Source organism: Lemur catta, chromosome 6 (assembly GCF_020740605.2).
Source record: "Lemur catta isolate mLemCat1 chromosome 6, mLemCat1.pri, whole genome shotgun sequence".
Taxonomy (NCBI): Eukaryota; Metazoa; Chordata; class Mammalia; order Primates; family Lemuridae; genus Lemur; species Lemur catta.
This window is the reverse complement of record NC_059133.1, coordinates 34,593,411-34,609,290: the sequence shown is the minus strand read 5'-3', so window position 1 is coordinate 34,609,290 and position 15,880 is coordinate 34,593,411. Positions and strand designations below refer to the sequence as shown.

The 15,880-nt window shown below is 38.1% G+C and overlaps 1 protein-coding gene across 1 annotated transcript in view; it reads right to left on the bottom strand.

Annotated features, from left to right (window-relative positions):
* Positions 1-6,258: 6,258 nt before the first annotated feature.
* Positions 6,259-15,880, bottom strand: part of LIN7A (lin-7 homolog A, crumbs cell polarity complex component) — a 118,976-nt gene continuing 109,354 nt past the window's right edge. The window contains exon 6 of the mRNA XM_045553303.1: positions 6,259-11,513. The gene's annotated coding sequence lies outside the window, so the exon portion shown is untranslated. The remainder of the gene's footprint in view (positions 11,514-15,880) is intronic.

Genomic DNA, 15,880 nt, shown 5'->3' with positions numbered 1-15,880 from the left:
GACTGGCTGGACGCAGCGTCACTCCTCAGGCGGGTTCCCAGAGCTGAGACGTCACCTAAAACTCACTGTCAGGATCTGACTCTCTTTCCCCTTTTCCTCGGGCGAGTCCTGGGACGTGAGACGCCACCTAGGACTTGCGAGTCCTGGTCAGATTCCTAAATATTTTCTTTTAAATTACTCTTGTTCTACTTTCATTTCTCTGGCCTTCGGTTCCATTTCAGTTTCACCTGTCATCTGGGTCCTAGGTTATAGTTTCGAACTTTAAAGACCGGGGCGCGCTTATCATTGGGCCCCGTGATTGTCAGTTTCCTGTCTTTTTCCTGAGGCCGCCGGGGCGTAGAACCCGGCCTCCCCCCGCCCCCTGCCTCCACCCAGCTGCTGGCTACTTGCTCTCTCCGCCCGTCTCTCTCTCCCTCTCTGTCCCTGCCTTTCTCTATGCGTGGCCTTCAGATCTTTTCAGGCGACCGAAATTTCTGGTTTTCTGCTTTTCTTTTTAAATGAGATTTAAAAAGTCTACTACAAAATCAACAAGGGGCCAAATTAATCCAACTGCACCGGTCAACCCAAATTGGCAGCTCCCTGACTGCCCTTGATGTCGGCAGGACCGAGGCCCTTATTATCGAAATCAAGAGAGGGGTAGACGGCCTTTGCCACCACCACCATCTTGGGTCCGTCCGAGGCAACAACGACAGTAGGGAGTCTGATTTATGTGCGCTGTCATCATTGGCCAATTCTCTTGTCCTGTCCTCTGTCCTTTATGTCCACGTATGATGTGAGTGAGTGAGAGTGTCACAGCTCCATGGCTAAAAGGCCACAAAACTTAAAAAACCCTACCCTATAAAACAAGTCTGTGTCTCTATATTTCATCGCCGACATAAATGTTTAATAAATGTAGACTGTGTATAAAAAATTGTCTTGAAGACAAACTACTCAGGTCCCCCTAAACTAAATGACTGAGTCAACGTCTTACATTGCCATTGGCCTATTCGTGTTGACTCTGTTACTGGGTATCAGACTTTACTCAGTGGCCCCAGAGGATTGGGGGCCTGGGAAAAGGCTGTTATTAGTGATTATATACGAGACTACAGTAGGTTTCCTTTCCTAGCTGCGGTGTTGCTCCCCATTCTGACTGTTGCCTAAATTTTGTGATATTTAGGCTTTTCCTCATGGACCAATCTCAGTCCTGTGTTACTTGCTCTCCTCTTAAATACTTAAAAAATTTTCAGGACTTTCGGTATTGGGCCGGGCCTACGGCTTTTCAGTTAACACCTTTGACTTACAGAAATTTTCTAACGAGAGTGGCCCCCATTTGGTGTTGGATGGCCCCCGGAGGGCAGTGTCCAAGTTCCCAGGACCTGACCGCCCTCCAGTCATGGTTTATGTCCCCTTCTCAACTAGTGACTTACATAACTAAAAAAACCAAAACTCCTCTTTTTCTGAGAAGCCTCAGGGACTAATTTCTCTCCTGGAGATTGTCTTTTATACTCACCAGCCAACTTAGGAGGACTGCCAGCAGCTCCTCCAAACCCTCTTCACTTCTGAAGAGCACGGACAGATGAGAAAGGAGGCTGTCAAAGCCATTCCCGCCCAGATGGGCAACCCACAACTGACCCAGTCCAAATAAAATTTGTCTTCCCCGCCATGCGCCCGGACTGAGACCCAAATAAAAAACGAGGTAAGGAGGCTCTCAAATGATATTGTCAGACTCTACTAGAAAACATACGGGCTGCGACTAAAAGGCCAACTAATTTGTCTAAGGTAAACAAAACCAGACAGGGACCTAATGAGCCCCCGGCGGCATTCTTAAAATGCCTCTTTAAAACTTACCACCTATATACTCCCATAGACCCAGAGACACCAAAAAATAGACATGCCATTAACATTACATTTGCTACCCAGTCGGCCCCAAATATTAAAAAAAAGCTGCAGAGATTAGAGAGATTTGAGAATAAAATACTGAGTTAATAAAAATTGCCCAAAAGATCTACAACAACAGAGAGGACCCTAGGATTGCACAGTCTAAAAAAATGGCCAAAATTCTCACCTCTACTATGGTGGAGCAAAAAAATGTAAAACTAAGAGGACAAAAGGCCTAAGGAACTAGATCAAGATACAAAAAGGAAAAAGGCCGACTTAGGCCGTGACCAGTATACAAAAAACATGGTCACTAAAACGATGAATGTCCCCACAAAAAACATGAAGAAACCAAGCCCACGCTGGTCCTTATATAGAAGACACAGACTGACGGGGCTGAGACTTCATCCCAATAAGCCCCCAGGAGCCCAAAATAACTTTAAATGTCGAGGACAAACTTTAGAGTTTTAAATAGACACAAAAACAACATACTCTGTTCTCCAACAAGCTAAAGGGCCCCCTTTCTTAAAAAAAAACAAAAAAACAAAAAAACAAAAAAACAAAAAAACCCCCAAAACTCTAGTTTAGACTAAAACTAAAACCCAGGCTTTTGAGACTCTCAAGCCCTCACAAACACTTCTACATTGGCTTTGCCTAATCTAAGCCTTTCTTTCCAATTATATGTTACTGAAAACCAGGACATAGTAAATGGAATATTAACCCAGATGCCGGGACCCTAACAAAGACTAGTGACTTACTTGTCTAAAAGACTGGACCCTATGATGTCAGGTTGGCCAAACTGCCTGCGAGCCATGGCCACAACTGCCATCCTAGTCAAAAAAAGCCTCTAAACTAACCTTGAGACAAAACTTACATACTATAGCCCCATGCTCCGCTCTGTAAAAGCCTCACTAAAAGGTCCCCCCGAGAGGTGACTTTCAAACTCCCGCATAACCCAGTATCAGGTGCTGTTGCTGGACACCCCCAGATTCACTTCCTAAAAACAGCCTCCCTCAATCCTGCCACATCTCAGAGGGAGTCAGATATACAGGGGCGGCTATTATGACTGCTGACCGGATTATCTAGACACAGGCTCTTAGACATAGAACCTCAGCCCAAAAGGCTAGACTCTTAGCCCTGACCCAGGCCCTAAGACGGGGAGAGCTTTGCAACAACACATATACAAGGCAACATTTTACCAAAAACGAGAACTGACTCCCCAGTGATGAGAGACAATACTTTCACCAACACGACAACAAAAGAAGTCATACAAAAAAACCAGTGGGGCCTCTCCTAACTCTCCTTACTCTGCCAAAACAACTCTTACCAAACTCTCCAAGAGTTTGGTACACAGAAAAAAAAAAAGAAAAGTTAAAATAAAGAAAGCCCTAAAGACTAAAACTGATTCGAGAGGTCAAATATTCCTCGGCTACACCACCAAGCCCGGCAAACTTCAACAAATTGCCACGTCTGTGCTCAAATAAATCCAGACAAATACAGATACCGGTAATTACTTATATTCACTAATACTTTCTCTAGATAGACAGAAACTTTTCCTACAAAGTCAAAAACAACACAAATAACTATAAAAAAACTAGTTACTAAAATTGTTCCCCAATTTGGCCTCCTACTTACACTGGGGTCCGACAATGGCCCAACGTTCATCGCCCAAACGACTCAGTTATTAACTAAGACATTAAAAATTACACTATACTTATAAACCTCAAAGTTCAGGACAGATAAAAAAAATAAATAAGATTTTAAAACACATTAAACAAATTAAAAATAGAGACTGATACAGACTAAATAAGCCTCCTCCCCTTTACTAAAGACTAGATACACTCCTTATATTAAAAACTTAACCCCACATAAAATCATATTTGGCCAACTGCCCCCACTTATCTCCAAACTGGGAGAGGACAAAATAACAAAATTAAATAACCACTCCCTTCTTAAGTCATTACAGGCCTTACAGTCTAGTGTCCAACAGACCAGAGACCTTATAAAGGCCACTCATCCTAGACCAATTAATCTTCCCCCCCGAAAAAGACTTCATTTCAAATACAGCCCAGAGATCTCGTCTAAATAAGAGCTCCACCCCACTACCTTAAAGACAAGATAGACTAGACCCCTGCCAATAACCCTCACCATGCCAACAGCCATAAAAATTGCCAAAAAACGCCACTAGATCCATCACACCCAAATTAAAAAGACATCTTCAAATCAACTCCCCAAAAAATAAATTATCCAGCCAACCAAAGACCCGCTAAAGACAAAATTTTCCAAAGACTCCTCTAATTCCTCCTAATTACTTACTTTAAACTTACCAAAGATACCCCCCCCATCAGCCTATAAACTACACTTAGGTACTTACAAAGACAATAAATGACACTGTCATAACACAAAATTCCACTCCATACTTAAAAAATAAATCTTTAAACATAAACTAAACACCTTATTTACTTAAAACATTTGTGTAGAAGACAGAATAATACAAATAGCCAAAAAACACTAAAATAAATTATTTATAAAATCATTTTTAACAATATATATTAATATATTTGACAATACTGTGGACACCAAAAAAATATAAAATACATATATAAAACAATTATTTTTAAATTACAAAAGTGTGCCCATTAAAGCCAAAAAAAAACTATTTAAAAAAATATTCTAAATTATAAATTTAAAAAATATTTCAGAATCTTAATAAAATACATAATAGTTCAACTCTATCTTTCTAAAACTTAAAACTTAAAAAATCAATAATCTAATTCCCACTAAAAACCAATAAGTAATATTAAGGGCCAAAAACTTCAAGACTACTAACTGTTATAACTTTTGGCCATATAATATTAAAGACTACAATTTTAACATTATCAAAACTATTTCTATAATGTCATAATGTAAATTTCATACCAAAAAATCATTAATCTACTATCTCACTTCTATAAAACTACTTACTAAAGACAGTGCCCCAAATATAAAAATATAACACCCATATTCTACATGGCCAAGCCCTAAACTGCCCAAATTCTATCACACCAGGACATAAAAATAATATAATACTACTTTTTGCCCCTGTAATCATACTTACTCTACCCCAATAATTTTTCACTCACGATAAAAACTTTCTACTTCAGCAAGTCAATACTACTCTCTAGGCGGCGGCACAGGGAGTAGTCACTAGCCAACTAATAAAGACTCCTAATTTGACTCAATTCAATCTTTAGGTAGTCATTTCTCACATCTCAAACCATAAAGTATCACATGACCATTTAACTGGGGGAGGGAGGGGCAGAGAGAGAAAAACTTTTCATAATGGGTATAATCCCTCTATGAGTGTATGAAACGGAAACTGTGAGTTTACTGTTCCCCCAGAAGGTGTCAGTTCTTGTTACCCTGTGTGAGTGTGAACACTTAACCTACCTAACTGTGGTCATAAAATTAGACCAATATCATTTTTTGCCTTTCATATAGATTTTACAACCTGTGGTATAATATGAAATATGTTTTGGTCCTTGTCCCTGGTTCTGGTCACAGTGCTCCAAAAACCCTTGGAATTTCCCGAGTGATAGCTGTGTGTCTGTTGTTAATCATAATGAGCCTCTTTGATAACACCTGAGTTTATACAAATGGGGTGATTAGGGTGGGGCCCCTAGATAGCTTTCACCAGCTGAAAGGCAAAGTGATTAGAGGATTACAGGGTTGCAATTTTTAGCCCCACCACCAACCTCCAGGAAAGTGTGGGGGTGGGGGTGGGGAAAGGCTGGAGATCAAGCTCTATAAAAACTCTTGGACAAAGAGATTTGATGAGCTTCTGGGTTGCTGAACTGTGGAAGTGCTGGGAAGGTGGCTCACCCAGAGAGGGGATGAAATCTCCACCCTTCATACTTGTCCTATCCATCTCTTCATCTGGCTGTTCATTTGTCTCCTTTATATTATCCTTTATATGAATAATAAACCAGTGAACTAAGTAGGAGTTTTCCTGAGTTTTGTGAGCTGTCCCAGCACATTAACTGAATCCAAGGAGGGGGCAGTGGGAACCCCAGTTTGTAGGCAGTTGGTCAGAAGAATGGTGACAACCTACTACTTGCAGTTGGGTCACATATTGTGAGACGGAGCCCTCAACCTGTGGGATCTGACACTATCTCTAGGTAGACAGCTTCAGTTGGTGTCTGCTTGGAGAATTGCTTGGGAAAAAAATCCTCACGTTTGGTCACAGAGTGTTCTGTATTGAGTTTGAGAACAGAAAGGAGAAAACAGTTTGTGTTGTCGGGAATGGAGAAATACAAACAATTTAGAATCCAAACATTCAGGCGTCTTCAGCATCTAAAAATCCCTTCATATCCATGCTTTAAAAGAACTTAAAGTCATTTGATAATGAAAACAATACTTCCAGTCTGGTGTCTAATACTTTTACTTCCCAGCAGCGTAATACCACTTTGGTCAGGTTGAACCACTGCACAATTTTGCAGCTCTTTCAGAAAAATAATGAAAACAATTGGAAAGACATGATGCACATGCAAATGGTGAGAAAATGGTACTATTTCCCAATCCTTCTTCATAAATGTGAAACATCCTTGGTTCATCTCTGCACTGTGTATTTATTATAAGCCCTTACAGCAGGGATTTTTGTTTCTTTCAGGTTTTGTAGCACCAAATAGACACAGTGGCTAACAAGAAGTAATTCTGAAAAGTCACCGAAATATTTATCACACGTCAGACATTTTCTGGTCTGTACTTTTTATCCATGTCTCTGGCTTATTCTGCATGAGAGTCTGCTGTAACATAAGATTGAGTTCTCACCCTGTTTTTGCCACTGATGTGATTTGTTGAGCATGAGTAATACTTTACTGACATCTTTTTTGTATACTACTTTACAATTTCAAAGTACTTTTATATACAGTGACTCATTTAATGACTCATTCATTTTAATGTAATGGTGTCCCCCCCCAACCACAGATGATGATTAGACACATGAGCTCTTGTGTCAGACTGCATGGGTTCAAATCCCAGTTCCACCTGCCAGCTGTGTGACTTTGGACAAGTCACATAATAGATCTGTGCTTCAGTTTTCTTGTCTATAAAATGGAACCTAATGATTAGAGTTGTTGAAAGGATTTAATGAGATAGTCCATGAAAGCACTGAGCACAGTAGCTAGAAAATAGTAAGAGCTGAATAAGTGTTGGTTATGCATAAATGATTACTTACCTACCTCACTGGGGTACAGCTGTGGTTTATAAATAAACTAAGCAGTGCTTGTGAGTGGTGTGTTTAGAAAATCAAGCTCACATAAATCTGTGCAGGGAGTATTTCCTGATTTCCATAAGGCGATTTTGTTTCTTCTGTCAGGTGCGGAGGGGACCCAATGGATCATAAACTCTTGTTATTGTTGGAGTAAGCATTCAGGAGTTCCTCACAGTAAGCTCCAGGAAGGGACTATGTCTGTCTCGTTTGCTGTTGCATTTCTAGAACCTAGCATGCACTAGGTATACAATAAATATTTCTTAAATGAATAAACACATGGAAAATTCTGAATAGGTATGTGATTAAATTTTAGGTCAGTACATTCTTTTTCAAAAGTGAAAAAAGAAATGATCTTTTAAAAGTAGGAGATTTAGGGATGGTGGCTTTAATTACTATGAGCTCCTTAGAAAAAAGTTGTTAATACTGGAGAGGATATTAATAATATGCTTGATGATGGGACTTTTCTTCTTTTCTAAAAACTAAAACATAATCTTTTATAAAATTTAAAAATGGAGTTCTATGTTTGAATCATTCCTGCCAAATAATTCCAGGAGCTTTCACAAAGAACTAGAAAGGTTGGGTTTCAAACATTCATTGTAAAAACTCCGAATCCCCAAACATTGTTGCTTATCCACTGTTCAAATGTCCTCAAATCTTTGATGCCTTTAAAGTCATTAGATTCCAAATTCACACATCTAAAAAGTTCTTATGAAGTCAATTTTGGTTTTAACTATGAATTTTAGAAATTATAGCGTCAATTAGTATGATATAAGCTGGTAAAATCTGTGAAATTTTCAGAAGGCAAAATCCATTTATTTGTCTCTTCACTGAGTCAATGATTTATTCACTCAACAAATGTTAATTGAGTACCTACACTGTGCCAGGCAGTCATCAAGGCAGTCACAACCCTTTCTCTCGTGGAGTTTGCAGTCTAGACAGGGATCAGATGGTTAAGATCACCCCGTGTTTTGGAAGGTCTTGTTCTGTGTTGGCCTCCCTGAATCTTCAGGGTATTGATTTCTATTTCAGGATGTTGTCTAAAGCTGATCTTACTAACAGGCTGTGTCTGTATGGTAAACAAAAACTAACTAAAAGATGAGAAATTCAGACATTATTCACACATTCACAAATATCTATAGATGTATAAAATAATGTGGACAAAATACTCCACATCTTGGAGTCCTACAGGCACAGCTGAGTAAAAGGAAATGAGATAAGATCAGTTTGATGTCACAGTTGAAGACTACATTTGTAAATTGGTGTAATCCATCTCTAGCCAAGTTCTTCTGGAGACAGCTTCAAATCCTTAAAAAGCCCCTGCATGCTGGATTTTGCATTTAGATCGTAGCATTGTCTTAAAAGATTGTAGTTGTTCACATAACTAGAGAATTCCCTATTGATTATACGATTGAGGAAGCACAAAAGTCTGTTATTCTTTCCAAAGTCAATTGTAATTTAAACTCATTATCTCCCTGCAGATGTTCTATTTCAAATGGCAACAGAATCAAAATGTAAATGCTCCAGTGAAAAGGTTTGGAAATCTTTTCCTGAACTATGCTTTGTGTATTTGTCTTCAAAATCATAGCAGGAAAAAGCTTAGAAAATCTGTCCCACTGGCCACTTACCTGACCAAGGGAAAGAACTAAAAGTCACCAGGATTGCTGGCAAAGATCACACTTTTTTCCTCTTTTAATGCCTAATTGGCTTATTAAATTGAAGATTGAGCTTCATGTAGAAGCAACCTGATATGTATTTATTTCAATATGACTTGGGACATGTCAGTGGCTCTAATATGATGATCAAAAATAAAAAGCATTAGTACAGGTTGTGCTAAATTTTTCCCTTTCCTTCTGGCTTCAGTGAAACTTAAGAGAACCACAAGCTTCCTCGCTAAGCCTTAGGGATGGCTATTTTTGATTAACACTTTGGAGAAAGGCTTAAATTTCAACCAACTAGATTTTACTGAAGGAAATTGGCCATTTGTGTGTAGGACCACTGTGACATATAATCTGTCCTTAAATGCAGCAGGTGTGATGGATTGCACCTTCATTTTGACAAACAACCTGGCATACATTTATCAGTATTTAACGCTATGCAAATGCAGCATAAAATACAAAGACTTCTAGAAAACACAAATGTAAACTATCTGCTCATTTGACAGTTGCTTTTATAACACCATGACAATATTTGTATTGAAATGAAACCATATGATAACTTTAATATTAACCGAACACTTATGGCTAAGTGAAAACATACTCACCTTAAGCTCTAAATTTATACAATGTATGGAAATGTGTTGAAATGACCAGTTTCTCATTACAAGCGTGCAATGATTTCCCTTTAAGAGTGTCTTGTGGCATTGTCTGAATAGCTTTATTATTTCTTTGTTAAATGATAACTAAAATATATGTTTTATTAAATTTTCCTTATAAAAATGTGAACTCTTTCAAACTGAATAATACTCACAGTCTCCATTCATTCCCTTTCATCATGCTTGTCTCTTTTGTAAATCTATTTTACATAACATTCAGGGTCCTCACTGTCCCTACTCCCTGCCCCAGTTCTCTCTGGTAAAAAAATGATATGTAGTCAAGGATGGGAATCTGTTACACAGCAGGACGTGGTTGAAATTAGGATGCCTTCTAGTCTCTTTGCTGTTTGTCCTCTAGTGAGTGATACACTATGAAGAGCAGGGAGAACTTGGTATTGACAATAATACCATCCAACGGGGCAACATAAAACATGCGGGGCAGTTGTGATCAGTTTGGTTTTATTTTCAAGAAGACAGTTTTTAAACTGAGCTTCATAAATTTCTGTTTTGGGGGACTATCTGAAATATCAAATTTATTCTTGGGGAACATTTTGGGGACTCGATTTCTATATTTAAGAAAAGGGGATATTCAAATATTTGCCTCAGTTTTCATGATCTGTTTAGAACATTTCAACCAGGCAATTATTCTTTTCTTCAGGTACATTTTTGTGCTTACGGTATTAAGTACCCAAATAATTATTGCTTCCTGTTCAATCCATAAAGTAAAATCAGACTTAGGTGTCTCCATTTACCATAAGTCAAAAATTATGATCTGTTTAGGTGGCTCTAACAAATCATTTTTCAGTGAATGATACTTTCCAAAAGATTATATGCATTGTCTATTTACCTAAAGGAATATATGTAACAAAGTAGGTGTCTTCTCCGTCTAGAGGAAGCAGCATCAGTTATTCATAATACTGATATTACTGGTTTCCATATGGCCAATTTTAAGAGGAATAATATCCCCAAAATCCAGTTTATATTTGGGAAAGTGACCTAAACTTTGTGTGACATATATATTTGAATATATATGCACATATATTATAATTTAGTTTCATAAAGCCCTAAGCTTTAAAATATCAAATAGACTTCTATGACAGCACATCAGTGTTGGTAGTTTAGATTTCTCCAGGGTTTGTCAATCAAAAAATATAAAACTTAACAGCAAAATATTGAAAGTGGGCTTATAGATACCATATGAGGATCAGTTCATGAAGCTAGGTCCTTTGCTAGTATTCTCTTACCAGATTCAAAACACTTGGTAAGAAAAGAACCTAAATTGTAACCAATGCACTCTGATAATATGTATTTTGTGGAATAAATATACATTATATTTTGTTATAATTAATAATAATAGATACAAGCAATACTTAAATTAAAAAAATACAATACTAGAGTTCCTATTCTTGCTTCTAGCAAACTACAAGTTGAGCTAAAATTGCCCCACTCTATTAATGCATAATAAAGTTCATGGGGACAAAATAAAAAGCCAATTGCCTGTAGAACCTGAAGAGAGTATAAATATTGTATAATAACTTGCCATTTTCAAGAGGAGAATAGAGGTTGAATTTGCAATGAACTGGAATTCCAATTCAGACAACTCAGCAATATGGATTGTGGAACCGGTCAGGGGGAGGTGCAATGTGTAGGTTTCTTTCAAGTGGCAACAACCTTGAACTGATGCAGTTTGAATTATAGCCTAATGAGGGGTTTGCTAATCTCTGGAAAAGCTATGGACCAAAGATCACTTAATCCTGGCCCTGGTGATTTATTCCAAAGTCACAGACTTTATTCTTCTTATACTGTTTCAGTCTGCAGACTGTAAAACCACTCCCTCTACACACTGAGAATTCCCACGGCAGTGAATGGAAGGTCTATGTGTGTAAGGAGCACGCATGTGAGCAGTGGGGGTTCAAGCCCAGAGAAAGACAGTGTCGAGTTGCCTTGCTAAAGAATTTATGTACCACGTGTTCACAGCTTCTTGACAGGTATAATTATCAGTGTTGTCTTTTCCTTTTACTATGTGCTGGGATTCTGAAGCACGGTTTCAAATTTGTGACTATCAGATGTTTGATCAAGTAGCTTTCCCTCAAGGGCCTGAAAGGGGGAAAAGAGTAAAGAGAAATCAGTGATTAGTATTCATTTGTCAACTACAATATGCTAAAAATATCAAAAGAGCATGTGCTATGTGAGAACAGCAAGGATTATTTTGGGCGTTATCATTCATGCACCATCTTCCACACATGAAAAAAAAAATCTTTTGATGTTTGCAAAGGAAGTAATTACCGAATGAGGATGGAAAAGCCACAGTTATTCCCTAAAATGAAATAAAGAACACCAGTTTGGAAACATTTCAAATGTAAAACATTTCTTTCCTCCCATTTCCAGATGATTCTATTTTTCCTCATGAAGGCAAAGAATACATTTATATTATGACTCTCAGGGCGTTTGGTTGTGCCTTTCTCAAGGCACAAGCCAGCAAAGCCTCTCTCTGATAGGCTGGAAGCAGCAATATTTCTTCTCTGAAGCAGACATTCAACCTGTCTCTCCTCCCAGGAGGTCAGCCTGACACCATGTGGAACAGAGTAGGCAGCTGCCCATATGGTCAGATTGGGAAAAGCAGCCTCCCCAGACGCCTCCCCCATACCTGCCACTCTTCCACTCTACAGCCTCGGTTCTGTCAGAGAGAATGGCGGTTTTCAATGTTTGTTCTTAAAGCTGCTGCTATTTTTATTTCAGTGAATGCTGAGTACCAAATACAAAACAGATTGTAACAAAATCCTTCTGCCTTGCTCTGCACCAACCCTCTCCAGCAGTTATACCTTCTAGAGATGTGCCAACCACCCCCCGACCCCTACCCCCAGAGGCCTACTGAGGGGATGGAAAACCAAGAATGTTGTCAGGAGTCACCTAACAATATTTCATATAAGAGCATTGTGAGCCATTAACATTTTAACTATTACAACATTAACACTGCCACTATTACTAATTAAAATTTATTGAGTGCTCACTAATTGTCACATATTTTTGCCAAGAGTTTTACATAATTTTTTCTTATTTGATCTCCAACACAGACCATTTTACTGGGTCTTAGACTGAATAACTTCCTAAAGGTCACTTAGCTACAGAGTGACAAAGATCTGGAGACTGAGTTTTTAATGTATTAAATTATCTTATAGTCACATGGCCTGAGGGAATGGTGCTCAGAACAGGTGAATTCTGGTAGGAGTCTTGGATCTCTCCATCTGTCCAGAAGCGGGGGTAGCTCTGAGAGATATACCAGCAGCTGAGAGCACTGGTCATTCAAAATGTGGGTCACTGAAATACCTTTTGGGAAGTACCATCTGTATCAAATGTTCTCAATATTTACCTTACTCCTGTGATTTATAATTCTACAGATTAGTGATTTATTTTTTAAACAAAAGCCTCTTTTCCATATCAGTGTGACTTTTGTTGGTGAAATTGCCTTGCTAACTCTTATATGAGCCATTGTGGTAGGCAGCATAGTGCCTCCTCACCCTCAAATATGTCCACGTTGTGATCTCCAGAACCTATGAATATGGCTTACATGGCAAAAGGAAATTAAGGTTGTAAATGGAATTAAGGTTGCTAATCAACTGATGTTAAAGTAGAGAAATTATCCTGGATTATCCAATTGAACCCAATGTAATTACAAGTGGGAGAGGAATCTGAGCGAGACCCCCCTCTCTACAGAAAATAGAAAAATTAGCCAGGTGTGGTGGTACATGCCTGTGGTCACAGCTACTCAGGAGGCTGAGGCAGGAGGATCGCTTGAGCCCAGGAGTTTGAGGTTGCAGTGAACTTTGATGAGGCCACTGCACTCTAGCCTGGGTGACAGAGCAAGACCCTGCCTAAATAAAATAAAATAAAATGAAAGTGGGAGAGAAATGGGTCAAAGAGAGAAATTAAAAAATACTTTGAAGTAAATGAAAATGAAAACACAACTTATCAAAATTTGTGGGATGTAGTGAGAGCAGTGAGGAGAGGAAAATTTACACCATTGAATGTGTATTTTGGAAAAGAAGAAAGATTAAAAATCAATCACCTAAGCTTCCATCTTAAGACATTAGAAAAAGAGGAGCAATTTAAATACAAAGTGAGCAGAAGAAAGGCCTGGCTTATTTATTACACTTAGTGAAATGTCTTCCAGGTTCACTGCAAATGACAGGATTTTCCCCTTTTAAAGGCTGAATAATATCCACTGTGTATATATACCCCATTTCCTTTATACATTCATCTGATGTTGGACGTCTAGGTTGCTTCCATATCTTGGCTATTGTGAGTAATGCTGCAATCAACATGGCAGTACATATATCTCTTCAGCATACTGATTTCAATTCCTTTGGATATACACTCAGAAGTGTGATTGCTGGATCATACGATAATTCTCTTTTTAGTTTTCTGAGGAGCCTCCATACTATTTTCCAAAACGGTTGTATTAATTTACATTTCCACCAATGGTGCCTAGGGGTTTCCTTTTCTCCATGCCCTGGCCCAAACTTCCTATATTTTGTCTTTTTGATAATAGCTATTCTAACAAGTGTGAAGTGATATTACATTGTGGTTTTAATATGCATTTCTCTGATGATTAATGATCATGAGCATTTTTTCATACATCTGTTGGCCATCTGTTAGTCTTCTTCTGAGAAGTGTCTTTTCTGATCCTTTGCTCATCTTTTGATTGGATTATTTGTTTTTTATTATTGAGTTTGAGTTCCTTATACATTTTGGATATTAGCTCCTTATCAGATGTATAGTTTATAAATATTTTCTCCTAATTTGTGGGTTGTTTATTCACTTATTGTTTCCTTTGCTGTGCAGAAACTTTTTAATTTGATGCAATCCTATTTGTTTATTTTTGCTTTTGTTGCCTGTGCTTTTGGAGACATACCCAAGAAATCTTTGCCCCAGCCAATATTGTAGAGCATTTCTTTTACCTTTTTTTCTAATAGTTTTACAGTTTCAGGTCTTATATTTAAGTATTTAATCCCTTTTGTGTTGGTTTGTATATAGTGTGAGATAAGAATCCAATTTCATTCTTTTGCTTGTGGATATCCAGTTTTCCCAGCACCACTTACTGAAGAAACTGCCCTTTCCCCATTGTGTGTTCATGGAACCTTTGTCAAAAATCAACTGACTGTAAACATGTGAATTTATTTCTGGGCTCTCTATTGTGTTCCATTGGTCTATGGGTCTGGACACATCACGCTACTGGACTTCAGAATCTAATACAAAGCTATAGTGATCAAAACGGCATGGTACTGATATAAAGACAGCTTTGTTCTTCACACTCAGGATTGCTTTGGATTTTGAAGACTTTTGTGGTTCCACACATATTTTAGAATTTTCCTACTTCCATGAAAAATGACATTGGAATTTTGATGGAATTACAATAAATTCTACAGAATTATAAGATAATAAATTTGGGTTTTCTAAGCCACTACATTTGTGGTAATTTTTTATGGCCACAATAGAAAACTAATGCAACTGTGACAATGAAGTATTAATACTTTGAAGTATGGTGTACTGCTTTGGAGGTAGGTGGTAAGGGTAATTTGTATAACTCTTTGATGTTGAATCCCCAGAGAGTTCACAAGTGTATCTTTGAGGTGGGATCAGAGAACGTAAGGGCAGGTTCCAGTGAACAAAGAGGCAATGTGGCAGAGTGGGTAAGAGCAGGAAGCCTTGAAACCCATGTTTCTGGGTTTGAGTCCTGGCCCTATCACTTAACTGCTGTGAAATACTGTATATATATTTTTAAACTCCTGTATGTCTCAGTTTCCTACTTTACAACAAGATTAAAAATAATACCTAATCCTCACAAGGCTATTGTGAAGATTAAGTAATTTAATATATGGAAACACTTAGAAGAGCTCTTGGCATACACTAATTGTTTAATAAAATGTTAGTCAACATTAAGACTATTTCTGGTCCAGTTTTCTGCTTGGAAATTCTGAGTTTCTTGGATGCAATTTTATCAGAGTCATCCTCTGGGACCTGGTTCTCTTTGTGACTGGGCTGATAGTTTTGGTAGTGATTCCCTGGATCAGATCGTCAGGACCACGGATAGTGGTAGTAGAAGGTACAGAGGAGTTTCAGTAGTGGACAAAATAAACAAAATGGGGCTCTTAAGAGAAGGAGGAAAAAGAGTGTCAGTGAAGCCACTGGCAAATGCCAGCTACTTTGTAAATCTGTTAAGATACAGCCTAAGTTTGACTGTAATAAATTCTTCATTTTATAGCTAGTAACAGAAGTCAGGGACAAGCTTGACTTCCTCAGAGTTTTGATATCTCAAGAGGTATTCCTGCTTCTTACTTTTATTCTTTGGGAATCTGGGTGAAATATGAATATACATGAAGTCACAGTTTAAAGCTGAGGTGCTTAAAACTGAATAAATGTAACACTTTCTCAAAAAAAAGTGGGTATAGCAAAAGAAATCTCAC